Source organism: Megalobrama amblycephala, linkage group LG10 (genome assembly GCF_018812025.1).
Source record: "Megalobrama amblycephala isolate DHTTF-2021 linkage group LG10, ASM1881202v1, whole genome shotgun sequence".
Classification (NCBI taxonomy): domain Eukaryota; kingdom Metazoa; phylum Chordata; class Actinopteri; order Cypriniformes; family Xenocyprididae; genus Megalobrama; species Megalobrama amblycephala.
This window is the reverse complement of record NC_063053.1, coordinates 16,572,895-16,594,306: the sequence shown is the minus strand read 5'-3', so window position 1 is coordinate 16,594,306 and position 21,412 is coordinate 16,572,895. Positions and strand designations below refer to the sequence as shown.

At 39.3% G+C, this 21,412-nt stretch overlaps 1 long non-coding RNA gene across 7 annotated transcripts in view; it reads left to right on the top strand.

Annotated features, from left to right (window-relative positions):
* The window catches only part of LOC125276940, a 342,031-nt gene that overhangs the window by 267,750 nt on the left and 52,869 nt on the right, over nucleotides 1–21,412 (top strand). For all 7 annotated transcript variants that reach the window (XR_007186778.1, XR_007186781.1, XR_007186779.1 and 4 more), the window contains one exon: nucleotides 17,730–17,854. This is a non-coding gene — a long non-coding RNA (uncharacterized LOC125276940). The remainder of the gene's footprint in view (nucleotides 1–17,729; nucleotides 17,855–21,412) is intronic.

Here is a 21,412-nt window from a genome sequence, read left to right as displayed (position 1 = left end):
AGAGTAAGGACTCTCACATTTTAATTGTACTTTGATTTACTTGGCTTGTTTAATTACTTGTAGATTTGCATAGCAACTCCATTACTAGTTTCAGGTGTGAAGTGACACTCAAAGTTCAAAAGAAGTCTCATGTTTGAAACATCACTGTCATCGGATGCAGCCTGTGAATGTTCACTCATATGTTTTTGTGTAATGTAGTGTCCTTAACGGCGCTCTTCTCAGCTGGGTCGAAACTTTAAATTCAATGAAAAGGCTTGTTTGACAAATGGTTTTAGATGCAGGGCTCAACCGTCACGAGAGGCACACTCTGGCTAAGATGAAGCAAGGAAATTAAAGTGGTACTATACCTCTAATAGTACTATAGTCCTTTTTCTTGTGTTTAGTGCATTGTTGTCACATGAACACCCAAATTCATGCTTTCAGAATATGTGACTGGGAATTTAGGTGGCATCGGTGCAGTATGGAGTTCATGATTATCCGAGGTTCGCTACAGCACAGGCTTAAGAAAGAGTCTTCTCACACAGCGCACCTCAGGGAATTGTTAAATGATTGGCCCAGCACTTAATTCAATCACTTAGCGCTTTCTTTCTTTCTCTCCTTTCTCTCGCTCTCTTTCATTCCCACTCCTCTCCTCATTGATCATGGTCATGGAAAAGTGATATTTTGCATATCTGGTTAAGTGCTCTTAACAACCTCGGCTCGTGCTACGTTAAAAATTAATAAATAATAAAAAGGGGTGGGGGTGATCTTGTCAGGGAAGTAATTTGCTTCTCTTGAACCAATGATGGCTTGCACTTTATGTAAATTGGTGTCTAGGGACAACAAAATCCCTCTTAATACACATGCAGACTTCATAACAAAACGCAACGACGAGGAATGACGAATGGTGGAAGGGAAGGTGGAGAGATGATAAATAGCGAGTCGAACGTCCCCGTTCAGTGAACGCTTTGACTGACAGTATCAAAAGCCATGGTGATGCTTAGAGCGCATTTTTTGGTGTTGCATTATTTCTTAGAGACATTGTGTAGTTTATAGTTCTTAAACCACCACTGTAAAAATAATAATAATAAAAAAAAAGATCTAAATTAAACGGCCCGTCGCTGTTACGGGGTTTGGTGAGAGAGATAAATTGTTAGTGCTTAGAGGTGTGGTAGTCAGGGGTTACATGTTGGGTTGGTTGCTGACAGGCAGCAGCTGAGGAGTGCCGTGTTCATGCCAGACGCAGCTCTGAGAAAACGAGTAAGACAAGATGTCTGCTTGTGCCACCACATGGCAATATCACATAGCACTCTGACCATGGGTTATCTAGATCAGGCTTGTGCAGCATTAAGAATTGAATTAAGAATGCTTTTTGTATTCCATATTTTTTTTTATTCCATAATGCCTATTAAAATCAAATTTACATTTAAGGAAAGATAATTAAAATATAACTTAAATTTCTAATTTCTGACTGAAAATTGAAATTGAAGTTGAAGTTATACTTTAATTCTCTTTCCTTAAATTATATGTTTAAATAAATAAATATATGTATATATAGATGCTTTTCACATTTAACATAATAATGACTTTTAATTATCTGTTGGGGTTATTTTCTCAGCCATTTGGTGTGCAGTTGATCTGCCACCAAAAGATGAATAAAAGTCATTATTGTGTTAATGAGAAAAGCATCAAATAGACATTAGAAAAATTAGCTTTAAAATAGAAATATTTAACTTAATTCGTAATAGAATTCATTACCTATAAACTTCTTCTTCTGCATCTGAAACGGTATTCAGATATATTTATAGACCAAAACACGTTACGTTCTTCAAAATATTTTCTTTTATGTTCCACAATAGAAAGAAATTCATACACGTTTGAAATGACATGAGGGTGAGTATGTGTAAATAAACAGAATTTTCATTTTTGGGCAAACAATCCCTAAAATATTACTTTGTGTTTGTGTATTTTAATGTAATGATACTCCAAACAAGAAACTAGAACTGGCAGTAGGTGGTAGTACATGTCTAAATGAGTAAGTCATTGAGTCATTCATTTGATTTGTTAAAACAGCTGATTCATTTACGAATTAAAGGTTTAGTTCACCCAAAAAAAAAGTAATTAATTACTCACCCTCATGTCGTTCCAAACCTGTAAGACCTTCATTCATCTTCGAAACACAAATTAAGATATTTTTGATGAAATCCAAGAGCTTTCTGATAGACTGTAATGTTATTACCACTTTCAAGGCCCAGAAAGTACTAAAGACATTGTTAAAATAGTCCATGTGACTACAGTGGTTCAACATTAATGTTATGAAGCAACGGGAATACTTTTTATGCGCAAAAAAAAACCAAACAAAAATTACAACTTTATTAAACAATTTCTTCTCTTCCATGTCAGTCTTCTGCACTGTTCACATAGTAAACACAGTGCAGCACTTCCGGGTTCTACGTCAGAACGCCGGCTCGTAATTGGCCAGCTCCTGCTTCACCATCATACGCATGCATTGTGGTGCTCATGTGAACAGTGCCAGCCAATACTGAGTTCACTTGTGTGATATTGCGCTTATTACTTGCGTGATGTGATATTGCTTAGCTATATCATATCATATATAGGCCTATATATGAGGCAAAAAAAATCATACAGGGACATTTTTGCCTTTTATAGACTACCAATTTGAAATTCATATTCCAATTTATTAATAAACTGATTCATGAATCTAAATGTGTCAAGAGTGGAAGCTTCCATCACCAACAAATTCTGCCATGCTCTTCATCAGAGCCGGGTCAAGAGTGTGGTTCACAGATTTATGAAGAACCCAAAAATGTGTGTCATTTTGAAGGAAGGTAAAGGACGCCACAGTGTTTTATTGTTGTAATCCCGTGCGTTATTCGGGCAAACCTTTTTTTTTTTTTTTTTTTTCTGTGAAGCACACATGAGTCCCCTGTGTGAGTCTACATGCGTCTTTCATGTGGCACCACAGACAGCTTCCTCCATACACAACTCCTTTTGTATTGTTTTATTATTTATGCATAGGGCCACTGCTTTAAGATTGGGGGAATAATTCGTATTCAATCTCTGCCACATCTTAAGCAGCCGTTCAGTTCAAACATTTTTCACCACAGATGAAAGAAAAAAAAAAGAAAAAAAAAAAAAAACGGAAAAAGAAAAGAACGCAAAGAAACGATAAGGCACTGGGGGTAGGTGCAGAATATGTGCATCCTGAAACAGATGGAGATGAAAAGAGCAAGCAAGAAACAAATGGAAGAAATGCAAAGAATGAAAACAGAAAAACAAAAACAATGCACAGTTGAGCCAGTGGAAAAATCTTTAGATTTCTAAATCTCTAAGCCTATTAAATATAGATTTAACTTTTGGCATCTAAAAGGGGAGGGATCTGGAGAGCTCTTGCAGACGATGAGGTGCTTGTGTGTGTAAAAAGCAGACAAACAGCCACCAAAATGAACTGTGGTTGCACAGCCATGCCCTGTGGAAAGCTGTTTGCGACGTGGCGAGATCCCTCTCTGTTACGCTCATGTCCAAACGCACACGCACACACACACACAAATAAACTGAGCAGAGGAGTGTCTATTTTTGTCTCCCTTTTATGGTGTTCCGGATACCTATGTCACTTGAGACTACAGCTCAGTATATTACTGCACAACAAAGCATAATCAACGGATACTAACCATAGCAGGTGCGCCTGTGAATATTTCTGTCTTGTTAATTCCTGTGTTCCAGAGATGGAGAGAATGGTAGATGGTCTTAGCTCAAAAGAGTACTTTCTTTTTTTTTTCTTTTTTTTTTTTACAGCATCTCTTTTTGTAAACAGGGAAGGACAAATTCATGAAACATTTTTATTTCAGTGCACAAAACTGCATCTTATTCACTAATTACCCACAATCCAGTGTAACCAAATGCTAATAGTGCTGTGTCATGACTATTTAACTAGTGCAAACATTTTTTTTTCAAAATCACTAAGTAAATTATGCTCATGTTTAATTATGTATATTATCATTTATATTATGTAAATTAGGCTAATTATAGCCTTATAAGTTATATTTAATATTAAATTATTGTAAAAGAGACAGCTGTGTACATTTTCTAGTGATTCTAGCAGCAGTAATTCATCAAATGATAGAGAAGAGTGTAAAAACCAGACATGTATACATACATATACACCATAGTTCAAAAATTTGGGATAATTTTTTTATATTAAAGAAATTATTACTTTTATTTGGCAAGGACAGATTAAATTGATCAAAACTTAAAAAAAAAAGTATTGTGACACATTGTATGGAATGTTGAAGTTGGCCGTTGCTACTGTAACTATATGGATTCAGATCTGAATGTCAATTAGCAGTCAATTTGGAAGATATATAGTCCCACCCTCCACCAAGACACACTTTATGAATAGAACGGACACTGTTTCGAGGGGGGGTTGTTTTGTTTTTTTGCTTTGTTTTTTATTATCTGATTTGCATCATTATTTTACTGAATCAGTTGCTAAAACAGTTGGAATTTCTTGTACACAGAATCAGTTGATTTCACTTTTCAGGCTGTTGTCTAATTAATATTGAAAGTTCACAACTTTAGTGTGTAAAATTGATTTGTGTCTTGAATCTCCTATTTATATATTTATTTATTTTAACATTCTTTGCACATTGAAGGTGGCAACCAGAATTGCAAAGCTCAATTTGTCCTTCCATCAAGTTATGCTCACATTGTGTTTCTGTCCTTAAGTAAGACAGGAAGAAAAGAGAGGCGAAGTAAAATAGGAGCTGTCAGGGGAGAGGCAGGGGTTGATTTGTGCTGAAAAGTAAAACAAAAGAGTTCAGTAATGGCCGAGCTCAGAGCAGCTGATTATCCGCTGTCTTGTCAAGATAATACCATAGATCAGAGGTATTTCTTTATTCAAATGATATGCCTGCATCTGCACTCAATTGGAGGCCATCAGCTCTCAGCGAGCAGGCAGACGACATTGAACACCCCTCCCTTGGGTCACACGAGCTGCCTTTCTGCTCTCTGTGAGTGTGGAGAAAAGCTAGAGTAGAATTGATATCGCAACGATGCCCTGTCCGTGTCCTCCGTGTCAGTCCGGAGCACTGCTGCGCCCTGAGCTGACAGAGTGCCCGGACCTGAGAGCGCTACATTGAGATTCCAGCTATCTCACCCAATCAGGGTCACACACTGTTTTTTATGATATGAAAAGCCCCACAGCCTGAGCATGCGAGAGCTGGATCAAATGCTTGCAATTAAAACAGAAACATATGGTTTAGTGTACTAATCATGCTTTGTGTCTGAGTAAGTGTATGAGTGTATATAGTGTAAATGAGGGGGGCTCGTTTAGACCTATTGTTTTATCTTCATAGCCATATGTTGGTTATAACTTTATTTACATGCTATTTAAGATGGATATACAGAAGAATTTGAATTTGAATTGATTTAGCTTTTTGTCAGTTTTTCCCCCTTGAGTAGTTCATAATTTATATTGCGTTAAATCCTGCTAAAAGGAATAATAATAATAATAAAACACTATCCTTTTATGTAATTTTTTTCATTATTTTTGTTTACCAAATAGCCAAAATTTTCCACACACTGAAAAACATAAAATTAGACTAGACCAAAGCAAGGGTCTATCAAAAATATACCTTTAATTTAACAAAAAGTGGAAAAAAAAAAGTGAAAAGTGTCTTAAAAACAGACCAAAGAGCAGATGTTTCAGTCCATGCTTTCTTCAGTGCTCATGAATGAATGCTTCAAAGCTCAGTTATTTTTGTTTCTAAGAAAAATGCAATTATTTGTACAGAAAAAAAAAAACAAAAAACAAAAAAAACCACTTATTTTTTATAGATTTTTTTTTAAGAATAATGCCTGGCTTTTAAGCCTGACTTTAACTATATGGTGCAGTCCTGAATTATCGGTAGGTTACGTCACTCAGCTAAGTGTCACATATACGTTAATGGGCTGAACTGATCGCCTACCTCTTGTCCTTTAGAAATGTACAGTAAATGAAAATAAGGAGTTAAAAATGCCTGATTATTTTCAGCACCCTTTAGTTCAACCCTGTTTCTATGTGATGTAGCATGGAAACACTTGGTGGACTGTAGATTGGTCTTTCCTCAGGCATCTTGTCCAGGAGGAGTTAACCTTTAGAGATGCTCAAATGAAGAAAGTGCTTTTATTCTGCATGAGCCAAGTCTCCTTGGGGATTTTGAACCATTTACTTAGATGATTCCAGTAATGCCTTGCAAATATAATTTAATTCAAAGTTAACTCTGCTGCATTACTTTTTAATAAAGAAATGATAATTTAGAGTCGCCTCTGCACTTTAATCTGTTCCTATCTGTCTATCTATCTATCTATCTATCTATCTATCTATCTATCTATCTATCTATCTATCTATCTATCTATCTATCTATCTATCTATCTATCGTCTGTCTCTTAATCAGATATTAAGTCAATATTTCTGGATAGTGATATTTTTAGTTCATCATTAAAGCAGTTTCTGAAGAAATATGCATGCTTTGTGAGTATAAACTGGTCAGTGAGCTGATGGCGGTGGTAACCTCCTCTGATCCGCAACAAGCCTCCAGCACAGAGCCCAACTGTGTTACATGCAAATACAGGTTTGGGTTCAGCTTTTTTATTTGCATGATCATATGCAAATGTACTAATTAGCACATTGTCTGGTTTGACTTAATAGTCAGCATTTCTGACAGTGTTTAACGAGGGTGTTTATTCTGTTCATGGTCTGGATCCTGGCAGGAAGACAGCGGTACCAATTTACCATGAACTGCCAATAGGCACCACTGACTCTTTCCACTCTTAGAGAATTATTCTAACATCTCTCTCTCTCTCTCTCTCTCTTCACTTTTGTTTACATATGAGTATAGCATCAAAAACATGCTCTTCAGTTAGTGATAATTTAATTATACGGTATCTAAAAATATTATTTTTAGATAATTTTCTAGAAAAACTCCATTCAGACTAGCAAGGTTTAAACAGACATATTTAAACTAAACAAACACGCGGCACTCAAATTAACACAAAAGAAGTAAGCACACTTTACAAGGACAAAGGATCAAAATTATAATATTCCAAGGTTCATTTCTCAGATATCAGAGGTGATTGGTTGATTAGACTCTTCACCCCACTGAGGATCTGTTTTAATAGCTTCATAATGCTGTCATCGACTAAGATGGGTAAAACTCAACCAATTAGAATTGTAATAAGGCTAATTAACAATACGCAAAAAAAGAGAAGAGAAAAGAAAAGAAAGGGGGGTGGGGTTTAAAAGAAAAGGGGGGCAATGACAATCTTGATAATTAACATTTTCTCTTATTCAGAGGCTCTCGCCTCTCATAATTTATGCATGTCTTTGAGGCATCACAACACATGTCTCCTCAACAACACCCCCCTTCAGAACTCATGAAAGCTGGGGGCAGATTTTTTTTTTTTTTTTTTTTTAAATGAATATCTATGTTAATTTCTTAAAAATCAATGCACACCGAACTGCTTCAGGTTTCCATTTTTGTACTTCGGCATGTCACAAAATACACAGACCAGTCAAACATATGCAAATATACATGATTTTTTAAGAGAAAACAAGCTTTTCAGGCTGAGTCACCGTCAGGAGTGGGTGCAGGTATCACTGCCATAGCGTTTAAGCATCAATTCATCAATAATTTGCAGAAACTGTTTTAGAGTGAGGCCGGTCTCCCCGTGCGGAGACTGCTCTGCTCATCGCCTCGGGTCATTCCAGAAATTTCACTTAAGGAGCCCTGCATACAGACCCAACACCATATGGCTGGCAACCCACTGCGAACACTCCCTCTCTCTCGCTCTCTTCCCACCTCTATTTCTCTTTTCTTCTTTTCACTTGCTCTGGTATATGTGTGTAAAGTGTGTAGCTGTTTTCCTCCTGTTTTTTTTTTTCTTTCCCAAACCTGACAACCCATTGCTCTCAGCCAGGGCCTGTCACAGTTTGAGAGACGGCAACGAAAGCAAAACCGAACAAAAAGGACAGCAGGTAGCAAAACATCCCCTGCAAGCAAAGCTAAAGCCACCAGGTCGCTTTGCTGGTGTTGCTGCCATATGGTAACCTCAGGCAAAGCAGGCTTTCTGTTTACCTGCTCTATGCAGGGTCATGTCAGCTTAATTTCTGCTTAACCGCGACATGCTTCTGGTGCCAACCTGTCCACATCATCCCCCCGAAACAGTCTCACCCCCTCCCGAGCAAAGGATTGTGGATGAATCAGGGGACATGCATGGAATAGTTTCCAACATGTTTTCTTTTTTTCCCTTCTTTTTTTTTCCTTTTTTTTTTAGCTGACAAGATGTAAAAGAAGTAACTATATATTGTTAAATACTTTAAGAGTGTGTTAAAATCAGAAATGCATGTGGTTGAGATATTATTTAATCTGTGGAACATCAAAGAAGATATTTAGGGGGGTCTCTCTTGAAAGCGTTTTTTGTTTTGTTTTGTTTTGTTTTGTTTTGTTTTGTTTTGTTTTGTTTTGTTTTGTTTTGTTTTGTTTTGTTTTGTTTTGTTTTCAAAATATCTTCGATTGTGTTCCACAGAAGATTTTCTGCGACATGAAGATGCAGAATACATGACAGAATTTTTATTTTTGGGTGAACTATACTTCAATGAAGTTTCTTCCAGTATGATAGCATTGAACTGTGTCCTGTTTGTTATTTTTATTTACTTGGGCAAGGCATGATCTTAATTATGTCCAGTCTAGCTTAAAGGGTCACTGTGAATGCTGTCAAATTGTTTGTGTCTGTGCATATGCCTGTTTGGACATATCTGCCAAATGTCACATCAGTGAAGCCTTTGGAGGGTGAAAAGCCTCCTTATTGGGTCACAGACAATCACAAGTGACCTTTCTTCCCTCTCTGATGCCCATGGCTCAACATAACAACATCAGCTCCCATCAGTCAACGGCCCTATGGTGTGAAAAATCCAATGGCATCTGACATGGCATCATCTCATCATTAGACTGGTTAAGGCTGCAGTCAGATAACCTCAAGATGGCAGGAAACTGTGCCACTGTTCACATTTTGTCCTGAGATGTTGTACTGTATGAATGGTGTAAAGTTTGCATCAACTAATTCTGCCACTAGTCGACATTTTGGGTCTATGTCAGGTAGTTGTAAATCATGTGATTTCTGTTACCCTTCTTATATTTATGTTGACAGCAGGAGGAAGTTTAACGTTAGCTTTGTACAGAAACACACACACACACACACACACACACACACACACACACACACACACACACACACACACACACCATTCAAAAGTTTAGTAAGATGTTTTTAAAAGAAGTCTCTTATGCTTGCCAATTCTGCATTTATTTGATCAAATAAACAGTAAAAGAGTAATATGAAAAATTATTGCAATTTACAACTGTTTCCTATTTTAATATACACTGCTCAAAAAAATGAAAGGAACACTTTTTAATCAGAGAACAGCATCAAGTCAGTTAATCTCCTGGGATATTGATCTGGTCAGTTAAGTAGCAGAGGGGGTTGTTAATCAGTTTCAGTTGCTTTGGTGTTAATGAAATTAACAACAGGTGAACTAGATGGGCAACAATGAGACAACCCCAAAACAGGAATGGTTTTACAGGTGGAGGCCACTGACATTTGTTTCCCTACTCATCTTTTATGACTGTTTTTCACAAGTTTTGCATTTGGCTAGGGTCATTGTCACTACTGGTAGCATGAGGCGATACCTGGACCCTACAGAGGTTGCACAGGCAATCCAACTCACATGAATATATGTCATTGCCAGAAGGTTTGCTGTGTCTCCCAGCACAGTCTCAAGAGCATGGAGGAGATTCCAGGAGACAGGCAGTTACTTTAGGAGAGCTGGACAGGGCCGTAAAAGGTCCTTAACCCATCAGCAGGACCGGTATCAGCTCCTTTGTGCAAGGAGGAACAGGATGAGCACTGCCAGAGCCCTACAAAATGACTTCCAGCAGGCCAGTGGTTTGAATGTCTCTGACCAAACAATCAGAAACAGACTTTATGAGGGTGACCTGAGGGCCTGACGTCCTCTAGTGGGCCCTGTGCTCACTGCCTGGCACCGTGGAGCTCGATTGGCATTTGCCATTAAACACCAGAATTGGCAAGTCCTCCACTGGCACCCTGTGCTTTTCAGATGAGAGCAGGTTCACCCTGAGCACATGTGACAGATGTGAAAGGTCCTGGAGAAGCCGTGGAGAACGTTATGCTGCCTGTAACATCATTCAGCATGACCGGTTTGGTGGTGGGTCAGTGATGATCAGGGGATCTGCATATCCATGGTGGGACGCACAAACCTCTACAGGCTAGACAATAGCACCCTGACTGCCATTAGGTATCAGGATGAAATCCTCAGACCCATTGTCGGACCCTACGCTGGTGCAGTGGGTCCTGGGTTCCTCCTGGTGCACGACAATGCCTGGCCTTATGTGGCGAGAGTATGCAGGCAGTTCCTGGAGGATGAAGGAATTGATACCATTGAATGGCCTCCACGCTCACCGGGCCTAAATCCAATAGAACACCTCTGGGACATTGTTTCAGTCCATCCGACGCTGCCAGGTTGCACCTCAGACTGTCCAGGAGCTCAGTGATGCCCTGGTCCAGATCTGTGAGGAAATACCGCAGGACACCATCCGTCGTCTCATTAGGAGCATGTCCCGACGTTGTCAGGCATGCATACAAGCATGTGGGAGCCATACAAACTACTGAGTACCATTTTGAGTTTCTGCAATTAAATTTCAGCAAAATGGACTAGCCTGCTGCATCATTTTTTCACTTTGTTTTTCGGGGTGTCTTTGAATTCAGTCATCTGTAGGTTGATACTTTTCATTTCCATCAAACGATGTGGCATCCTTTCGTTCCTAGCACATTACCCTGTCCATATCAGTATAGATATCCAGCATGATATTTTTCCCCATTGAGATCTGATGTGTTTTCAAAGTGTTCCTTTAATTTTTTTGAGCAGTGTACTTTAAAATACAATTTATTCCAGTGTTGGCAAAGCTGAATTTTAGCAGTCATTACTCCAGTCCTCAGCGTCACATGATCCTTCAGAAATCATTCTAATATGCTGATTTGGTGATTAAGAAAGATTCTCCTCATCAATGCTGAAAACGCTAGTGCTGTTTAATATTTAGACTGTGATACATTTTTTAAAAATTAAGAGACTTTACTGTAAAAAATTAAAAAGTAATTGCGCATATAAAGTTTTCAGTGGTAAATAAAGTCACATTGTGAGATATGAAGTTGCACTTTTGAAATGGCACTTTTGATCATAAAATTATATTAATTGTATCAATTTCCATAATTGTAGCAAGGTGTCATACAGGAAACGCGTTGTAAGTGTTGAAATATCTTTTCCTCTACACGCGCACAGGCAGTAACAGGTGTCTGCATGTTCCCATTGGCATCATGCCACACCACCCGCCATCTTGGCTGCTGCCTCTGCTGAACCTCCTGTCTATAATGGCTGGCTCTCAGCACTTCTAATTGATTTACTAATCTCTACAAAGTGCCCTGACAAGAATTCTGCCCGCTTCGCAGATTTATTTAACGAGTTTGATTTTAGTACGCTTCCTATATGTACATCACACTGACGTCCTCTCTGCTCCTGTAATGTTGTGTGAGAATGTGTTTTATTTGACAGAGGTAGCTTGCATGGAGAGCTCTGGTCTTGCCATGTGTGAAAAGAAGATATGGTCAGAGGCCAAGCAATCTTGTGTGCCGTGTGTGTGTATTTGCACGCGCTCTGAGTGAAAGGTTGAGGGACCATGTCCCTTTAACGTCAGAAGCGACAGCCTGACACCCACCACCCACCCTTTTTCCATTTCAGATGCAAAGCCGGCAAGCGACGCATGCATATAGTCACAGCAGCAATCTCATCTATGTCCAATCTGTCATGGCACTGCTTTTCATTATTCTTATTTGGAGATAGGGAGTCATTTTTTATAGGCACTTGAGCTGCGGAGCGCGGCCGGTAGCTCTCTGGTCAGGCAGACATGTCACTTTCCCCGCACGAATCTAGGTCAAGGCGAGAGTGGGAACGCAGGAAGGAGATGGAAAAAGGCTCCCGGCATTTCTAAGAGGCAAATGAACTGATGAAATTATTGAAATTCGGCCTTGCTAGCGGAGGGGGGAGGGAGCAAGCTGTGGTCAGTCTTCTTATCCCTCACCCACAACCTGTCCTTCTTTATTTTCCTCCCTCTCTTTCTCTCTACCGCTCCCGCTCTCAAACACACGCAGGCCTGAACAGATACTGATATGCATGCATAATCAGAATCTTTACCATGTAAAAATTTTAAACATGCTGAAATTTAGTAGGGTGTGTGTTCTGCAGGATGGAGAGCCTCTGTAGTGGCCTGTTGGGTGACTGAATCTCTGTTTTCTGCATTGGAATGATGGCGTATTAACTGCGGTGTGCATTATCATCTGCATAAACACTCTCCGATTCAGCCGGCGACAGCAGAGGTGGCTGTGTGTGTGTGTGCGTGATGCATCCAGATGTCACTGTCATGAGGCAGCAGGGGTGGGTTTAAGGTGACCTGCTTTAAATATAGACAGTGTCATGACAAGATGCTACGCTCGACTTATAAAGCACATTTGCATAACATCCTTTTGCATTTTTTTCACTCTCTCTCCTATTATATACAAGAAGGACAAAGATGCATTCTCTTCTACTCCATTATTACCATGATGAAAGAAACAGCACCTTTAATATTGATTCTGAGAATCCAGCTTTATGTCAAGAGCGAGATGCAGGACAATTAATGGTGCAAATGTTATCAGTAGACATTAAATTGTGGTTTACTCTTTGACAAATGCATACAGTATTGATTGATTTATTAGAAGGATGATTTTTTTGTGACATTAGGATCAGTTGACTTTTTGAGGATGATGGCACTTATTTATCCACACCGCTGTACAGGTTGCAAAGATCACAGTGTAGCTTTTAATGATAGTTATAAAGACATCCATGCAACTGTCCTAAAGAAATGTTGGGTCTTCAATAGAGCCTGAATAACCGAGTTATTGTTAAGAACAGAGTTGTATTATTCATTGTTTTTAAGTGTTATGCGATCTGAGTGTTACCCCCCCCCCCTTTTTTTTTTTTCTTTTCATGGCCTTGATCATCTTCATGCTTTATAGAAGAATAGAGGGGACTTCAATGGCATGTTTAGTGTGCTTTCAAAGTTGTACAGTACTTTGTGTAGCAACAAGTCAAGAGGAACGTAGCCTTTCTTCTCCATTTGCTTTTAGCTGCATGTTTGCCATGAAGACATTCCAGTCTCCCTTCACCCCCATTCATCCACAAAACAATGTTCTAACATATTTTCACATACAGGATTATTATTAGGGCCCGAGCACCGATGGTGTGAGGCCTTAGCGATGTTAAATTCAGTAATAGTCAAAATGCCACCTGTTGGCAGCAGGAAGTGTGGCACGTCGAAATGACTTTGCCATATGTCAACTGTATTTACTCGCTTACATGCATGTCACCCACTATTCACTGTTTTCCTAAGGCCACCGGGTGGTGGTGGCTCCGGGTGCGAGGGCCCTTTCATCGCTGCTTGGCGCTTTAATTATTATTATTATGATTATGCAAATCCAATGCATTCATGTGTTTGACCATGAAGGGAGTATGATGTGCATGTATGTTTGTATGTATAAATAAATAAATAAATAAATAAATAAATAAATAATAAAGGCCTTATAGTACTAAGGTGGAGCTAAGTAAATTACAAATCATAGTCAAATATTTCGCCACTGCTTATCTGGAAATGTAAGAAATGTCTAAACTGTTTTTGTGTTCCTATTTCTAACAAACATGATTAAAATGCTTTCATTATATCATACATAAAAACATATCAGCTTTCCATTAGTGAACTCTAGACAGAAAGCCAGGGTGTTTTAAACAATTACCTGCTTTATAAATGTGAAGAGCACAGATATACTGAATTTCACACATATCCTCTTGACCCCAATTCCATTAACTCGTAAACAAAAGACAGAAAGTAGTGAGGGATCTACCTTGTTAGCCGGGCCTGATGGTGAATTAACATGTGCAAAGGGTCAGAGTCCACTTTCTCTCCCTGTGCAGGTACACACACACACACACACTATAGTGGAATTTATGAAAATTCATGAAGAGACATCCATGTAGTCCATTTGTCTTGGGAAGACTTGGAGTACTACTTACTGTAAGTTGTGTGTCCTGCAGTATGGTATATTAGCAGAATTGGCTAAGCCACTCAAAAAATGTAGCTCACTAAGCTGCAAGTGAAAGTCAAATTGGAGCTGGAGTCGGTTTCCCCATTATCCACCAAACTCACGTCAGCCCCTTTTCTTATTAGAATGGGGCGTAACAAACCCTAAAGAGAAAGTAGCTAGTTACACTGTAAGCTACATGGCAAAAGTAGCTTCCTGCATTTACACATGCTTCATAGTTTTTAAGATTGTTTTTTTTTTTTTTTAAACTGTGTTGGTTTACTAAACAAATTGTGTCCCTGTCTTTAAATAAAGTTAATTATAATACAAAAGTATTAAATACATCATTTGCTATTTATTTTTAGATATAATAATAAACACTCACATAAAAATTGTATGCAAATATGTAAATTGCATATAAATCTGTTTCTACTCCAATTCGTTATTAAAATGTAGGCTATTCATTTACACAGTGGTTGTCATAACTTGTTTTCATGACAGATTTATTTAAACATACATTAAATAATCAAGACAGGTTAAGTAAAATATAATGAATATATACTGTAGGCTAATATAGTGCATATATTTAGTGAAAGAGTACATTTCTCTAGCGAACTAACAAGCTGTGGACACTGAATGGCTTTTCTGAGGTAAATACTAGATGACATAGGCTATTGTTTACAAGCTGATTCATTGATGTCTTTCCGTGCTTGAAACACTAATTGAGCGTTTACACGAGATACATTTTAGTAAATTGTACTGTATCTTTAAACATACCTTCAAATGTTCATTTAGGCTATGTTTATTCTGTAACTAGTATTACACAGGAAGAGATCGCGTTCACTCGCTCTTCAGGCCGCCGCTTGAAATGAGGTGCCTATGCAGTGATCTGTCACGCCACATCAGAATGCCAAAACCGCATTTATTGTTTGAATTTCGTGATAAAATGGACAGAATTTGAGGGATGAGACTTTGTTTCTCAAATAACAAAACACAGAGCTTATTGTGATTATTGGTGGTTAATAGTGGTTAAAAGTTTTTAAAAGTGGTTAATGGGCTATAACTCTGTATTCATCGGTGTGTGTACCGTGTGTACCGAACCAAAAGACGCGTACCGAAAATTTTCGGTATGAATGACTTGAATGAGCTGCTTTTAATTTTTTTCTGTTACTGTTTTACTGAGTAAGAAAAAATGACAATTGATTCAGTGTGAGTTATCTGCCCAAATGATTCATACTGAATTGTGAACCATTTCTGAATTGTGAACAGTTGTTGCTAACCATCTTATTAAAAAAAAAAAAAATGAATCAGACGTTACTAATACTCTTATCATAGTAACTCTAAATGGCTGCCGGAACACGATTTGTACAATATAATGTTAGCAATTAAAGAGATTGTAAATACCATCTTGCTGCTTTTTTAAAAAAAATTGTAGCGGCAGTACTGTGTCCAGCACTCTATATTACACTATAAAGCATAATCCATTTAAGCCTGCTGCAGTTGGTAAAATGGACATGGTTACAGGTATGTATATTATATTTTGTTCTGTGATAACATCACACTCTTGACCCTCAGCAGTCTTTTACGACTGTTGCACTCTCTTTTCTTCCTTCCTTCCTCCGACCATCAGCCCTACACTGGCACAGTCGCCATTATTCTTCTAGCCCTTCTCTCTCACCCCCTTCACCCCTCTCTCCTGCTTTTTTCCCCATCCATCCTTCCCTCCCTCCATTCCATTCCCCTGCCTGTCATCAATCTCTCTAAAATGACAGCCGACAGATGTTAGCCTTTGCAAAGATCAAATCCATGGCTGGAGGGCTGCTCGCTGTGGAGAAGGGTAGCCACAAAGAGGCAGGGCCACAGCGGTGGCACCAACACACACACACACATGCCCATCGCCACCCGGCCGCTGCATCCGTCTGTCTTGATTGCCCTCACACACACACATACACACCCCCACCTTAAACAGAACTGATGCCTAAATGTGTTGTGACATGAGGGCAGGGTGGCATAGAGACAGAACTGTCAAGATGGACGCTGGAGGGGACAGTCTGCCTAACTAAGCTGTGCTGAACTTCAGGAAAGAAACAATATTGACTTTATGGCCTTTATTACACTGTTTTCATGTGTATACACTGACCTCCTCATATATTCCAGCTCTGTGTAATTTTTCATGTGCATTTAAGTCAGTAAATGCGTATGTGCCCGTTTACCATTGTCTCGTGTTGCAGACATTAGGCAGGTATCTGTCTTAGTGCAGTTAGCTGAAGGCTAGCATGACTTATTATACAACAGCAGGTCTTTGTCATGTATCTCATTTGAGCTTTAATGACTCAGATGGGTCAGAGAGAAGCCCAGTGATGACCAAGTCTCCTTTGGGCAACTAGCCTTTAGCTCAGTCTGCATCAACAACCTCATCTGTGAATGTATGTGTGTGGACCATACTAAATAATGTCTTAATGAAAATGTAAAAAACCAATGCCTTTGTGTGAAGGTTAGGTTCATGTTAAAGGATAGGAAATAACATTAGCTCAGTTAAATTTCAATCAAATCTCATCTAATCATGATTCACTAGTCTTAGCCTAAGTTTTGCTCCAACCCCAATTAAACACACCTGAACCAGCTAATCAAGGCCTACTAGAAACTTCTAGGCAGGTGTGTTGAGGCAAGGAGCTAAACTCTTCAGGTCACTGGCCCTCGGGACCGAGTTTGGGCGCCCCTGGCTCAAGATGATCCATAGTCCGTTCACTGGACATCTATGTATATAGACAGAATTGTACAGCAATTCTGGGAGTCAGGATGTTTGTTTACTAGCAAGCTAAAGTTCAAGAAAAACTGTATAATATGTACTTAAAGGGTTAGTTCACCCAAAAATTACATTTCTGTCATTAATTACTTACCCTCATGTCGTCCCAGACATTTTTTCATCTTCGGAAAACAAATTAAGTATTTTTTTTATGAAATCTGAGGGTTTCTGAACCACACATAGGCAGCAACATCATTGCACCTTTTGAAGTCCAGAAAAGTATTAAAGACATTGTTAAAATAGTCCATGTGACTACAGTGGTTCAACCTTAATGTTATGAAGCGACGAGAATACTTTTGGTGCATAAATACAAAACAAAAATAACAACTTAATTCAGCAATTTCTTCTCTCCCCTGTCAGTCTCCTTCACAGTTGACATAGTAAACGCAGTGCAGCGCTTCCGCTTCCGCTTCTGCTTCCGAGCCGGCCAATAATGAGTCAGCGTTCTGACGTAGAACACGGAAGTGCTGCACTGTGTTTACTATGTCAACTGCGTAGGAGACTTACAGGGAAGAGGAGAAATTGTTGAATTGTTTGGAACAACATGAGGGTGAGTAATTAATAACAGAAATTTCATTTTTGGGTGAAATAACCCGTTAATACTTCTGGATGGAGGGACTGTGATTACAGTGTTTACATACATTTCCTCTGTGCAAGAACTTTCTGTACAATAACTTTGTTAATGTGCTTTCATCTGTTTCAGATTTATCCAAACCGGAAACAAAATAAAACTATGGTTGGCTATCGCTCATGTCGTTCCGATGGCCTCTACCTGTCTAAGTGGGAGCTTCTTCGCCAGAACAAGCTACAATGGACTAGACCTTACATGTGAGACTACTTACTTACAAACAACCATTACAACAGATTTTTTACTCTCTACGCTTTCTATTGAGTCTTTACTCCATTATGGCTCCACTTGTGTGACTGTCAGAGCTGAGGTTTAACTGTGTCCTGGTGAATGATGAGCTTGATTCATGTATTTTTATGACCTGAAACAATGGCAGTGACAGTTTGAGTGACATGACTGCTGCCTTTCAGATGACTGCAGAGGACAGGCTGCTATCAAATAATGACAATTTATTCAGCATCCAGTGGGAGATGTAGCGAAGAAGCTAATACAGCGTCTACAACAAGGTTCAGGAAATAGGAAGTGAAAAATTATATGGCTGAATACACCTTGGCGCTTGTGGAAATTGTTTGCAAATGCACATGTGTGTTTGCTTCATAGACAAATAGTGTTCTTCAAAAACGACACAATATCTTGATCTTGGTGCTTCTCAAGGTCAAGATTAATCAAGGTGTGGTGCAGCTTGTAGCCTACTAATGACGACAGAACAACCTAACAGTTAGTGTGCATTAGCACTGTTTTTGAGTCAGGACAGGTCTGGACAGGACAGAAGGGGAAAGTCTCAGGAATGCAGACACCTCTACCGTAACCTGGTATGAGTTTTGGAGACAGGACAGGCGGACAGGTTACAGAACAAGGAGAAGAGTACCTAGTGTTCATGCGGGAAGGAGCGTCTACACATTGCCCAGTTAAGGAACATATAGGGGTGAGAAGTTGGGGGAGTTGAGGGTACGTTGACAGGGGCTGGACTTGCTTCAGTAAGGGTTGAAAGACAAGAGAGCCAGCTCTTCCCAGCAGATGTCACTAACAAGCAGTGTTGTTGTGTCTAAAGCCCAAGGCAGGAGAGACAGGACAACCCATATGCTGCTTGTAAACATAAATAACTTTAAAGGGTAGTGGTAACAACTCCCTAATACCACATGTCCAAATGCACACAACCCTCAGACCAAAACAAATCAAACCTGCAGCTTTTCAACACAGACAGTGTCCAGAGTCCCTGCGCTAGGCGCCAACATATGACACCCCAACTGAAAGACTCCCCTATAGCCTCTGTATTTACTGACATTCAACACCTGCATACTCTCGGTTTGGACTTGATTCATTCTTCTTGTCTTTGTTTATACCTCACAGAAGGTTTTTTTTTCCCTCCCCTTTCTAACTAAAACACGGCACGGGCAGGTTAATGGATTTACTGCTCGGCCGTGGCTCGTTGGTGTGTATTGACCCACATGTGAAAGTCCTGGTGATGTTAGCATGGGGAAGGTGAGGCCAAGTGCAGGAGAGCAATGAGGAACACATGGGACTAAATATTGATTGAGCTCTGACATTGATTTAGCTCTGCTTGATTCACAATACCAGGCCACTGTATGCATGCATATAGATCCATATGTGTCCGTCCCAAAAGAGGAGCTCCTCTCTTGCTCGCTCCCTCTGTCCGTCTTCCTCTCTCACTCCTTAGGAGGGAAGAGAAATCAGGGGAGCCCCTTTTGGCCTCTACTCTTTTGTTTACTGTTGTCCTTTTGTTTCTTTTCATCGTTAATCCTCGAGCTCTGGCCGGGGGATGTCACGTTGTTCTGTTTCTTTCTCTCTCTTTTTCTCGTCCCCCCTTTCCCTGCTTGTTTCTTTCCATTCTTTCTTTCTTTTCATGTGAGCAAAAGCTTGTCATCGGTGGCCTTGTCACTCTACTGGAATATTCAGTACATAACTCCCCATCTTTGTATTAATTACCATTCTACCATCAAGACATCAGATGATCCTCTTTCTCACTGATGTACGGGACACCCCCGCAGTCCCCAACCTTATGTGGGGGCCTCTTCACAGTATTCTGAGCTCATTATATTATGGTTAAATTTGTCTATCCAGAGAGATTTTACTCAGCATAAAAACTGTATGAAAGGTGCAGTGTTAAGGAAGTTCATTTGAAGATGTGGCTTGTTAAGCTACAAGATAATCATAATTGAAGTACTTAAACTACAGTCAAGCTATGATGTAATTTATGATTTAATTAGAGTCATATTTTTACTGGAGATTTGAATGAATGAAGGGTGAACAGGTAAAATCATAATAAATATAACAAAAACACCTTAATTTACATAACAGATTCTAAAATACAGTAAGTGGATTCATTAAATGATTTTTGCGAAAATATTCATTTACAAAAGCAGTCAAAATTAGACTTTTCAACGACCTGTTTGAGAGAGAGAGACAAAAATCAACCATTTAAGACAAATCAGTCGGCTGCTTTCTGGTGATGCAGAAGAAACTTTTCAGAAGAATTTTATTATAGAATCACAGAATTGCTTGCTTACCATTTATGTCTATAATATCACTATATTATCTATAATATTTTATGTTTAGAATATCACCTATAATATCACTCCCTGTCTCCATCGGCAATACTATTTCACCCTGATACAAATGCTTATGCATGACATCACCACTTATGGATGGAACTTCATCTTATAGATCACGGGGGCTCCCAAAATTTCTGATGCACCACTTCTCTAACTCTCTCTCTCTCTTTCTGTCTCTCTGGCATTCACAATCCCTAAAAGAGAGGGTGTTGAGAGATTTGGGGAAGGAGGGGCCACGGCTGGAGCCGGCAGATGGGGGTGGAGAACTGGCAAGGGTCACAGCGGGTTAAGTTCAAGGGCAGTGGCTGGGAACACAGACACATAAACAAGGCAACTGGTATGCAAGCAATAAAGACATAAAAGTTAGCATGGGGGCACGTCGTACAATAAACAGCCACCATTACCTGCTTTGTTTATACAGATAAAGAATCCACTGTAAAATCTCTGGATGGCGGATGTAACGCTCAACTACTTCGAGGAACAACCGGCAGGGATAGGGGGCCGGAGGGGTTTGGGAGGGGAGGTGGAGGGTGGTTTATGAGGTGCTCTGAGAAACGCTACGAAAAAAACACAAATCGTTACTAATGACATTTACAAGCTCAAGAAAGCATTGTTCACAGATGCTTCACGTGCACTTTGCTAAAATGAAGGGACGAGAGAGAATGAAAAACAAAGACGCAGGGTTGTTTTAATGGACTGGTACATCACTTTTTAGTGGAGTAATGGAAGGGTAAGTGGGCCTATTCTCTTTTGTGTGGACCGCTAGATGAATATGTCTTTGTCGTTTTTTCCCGCAACAACATAAAGAGGCCAAGAGGTCAAATAAACAAGCGCACAGCTCTAGAAATGATCTGCAGCTCTTAAAAAACTTACTCAGCTTACTCAACTTTGGCCGATTCCCTTACACATACATAAATAAATAAATATAAACCACTGATTAAATAAATAATGAAAGGTAAAATCTGTTACCTTTTCTCTAGTGTGATTTCTCCAATCTGTCTTTTTCATCCTCTTACATTCTGTATTGATTAAGGGAATTGTGATGGTGGTGAATGTTTGTACGGGGAGGTGCAGAAAATGCCCTGCAGTACATGAAGATGTTAAGATAAAAGTCTCTCCCTTCTCCAATGACAGAAAGAGAGAGAGAGAAATTAGATCTATAATAGTTTAGAAGTTCTTCAGGTG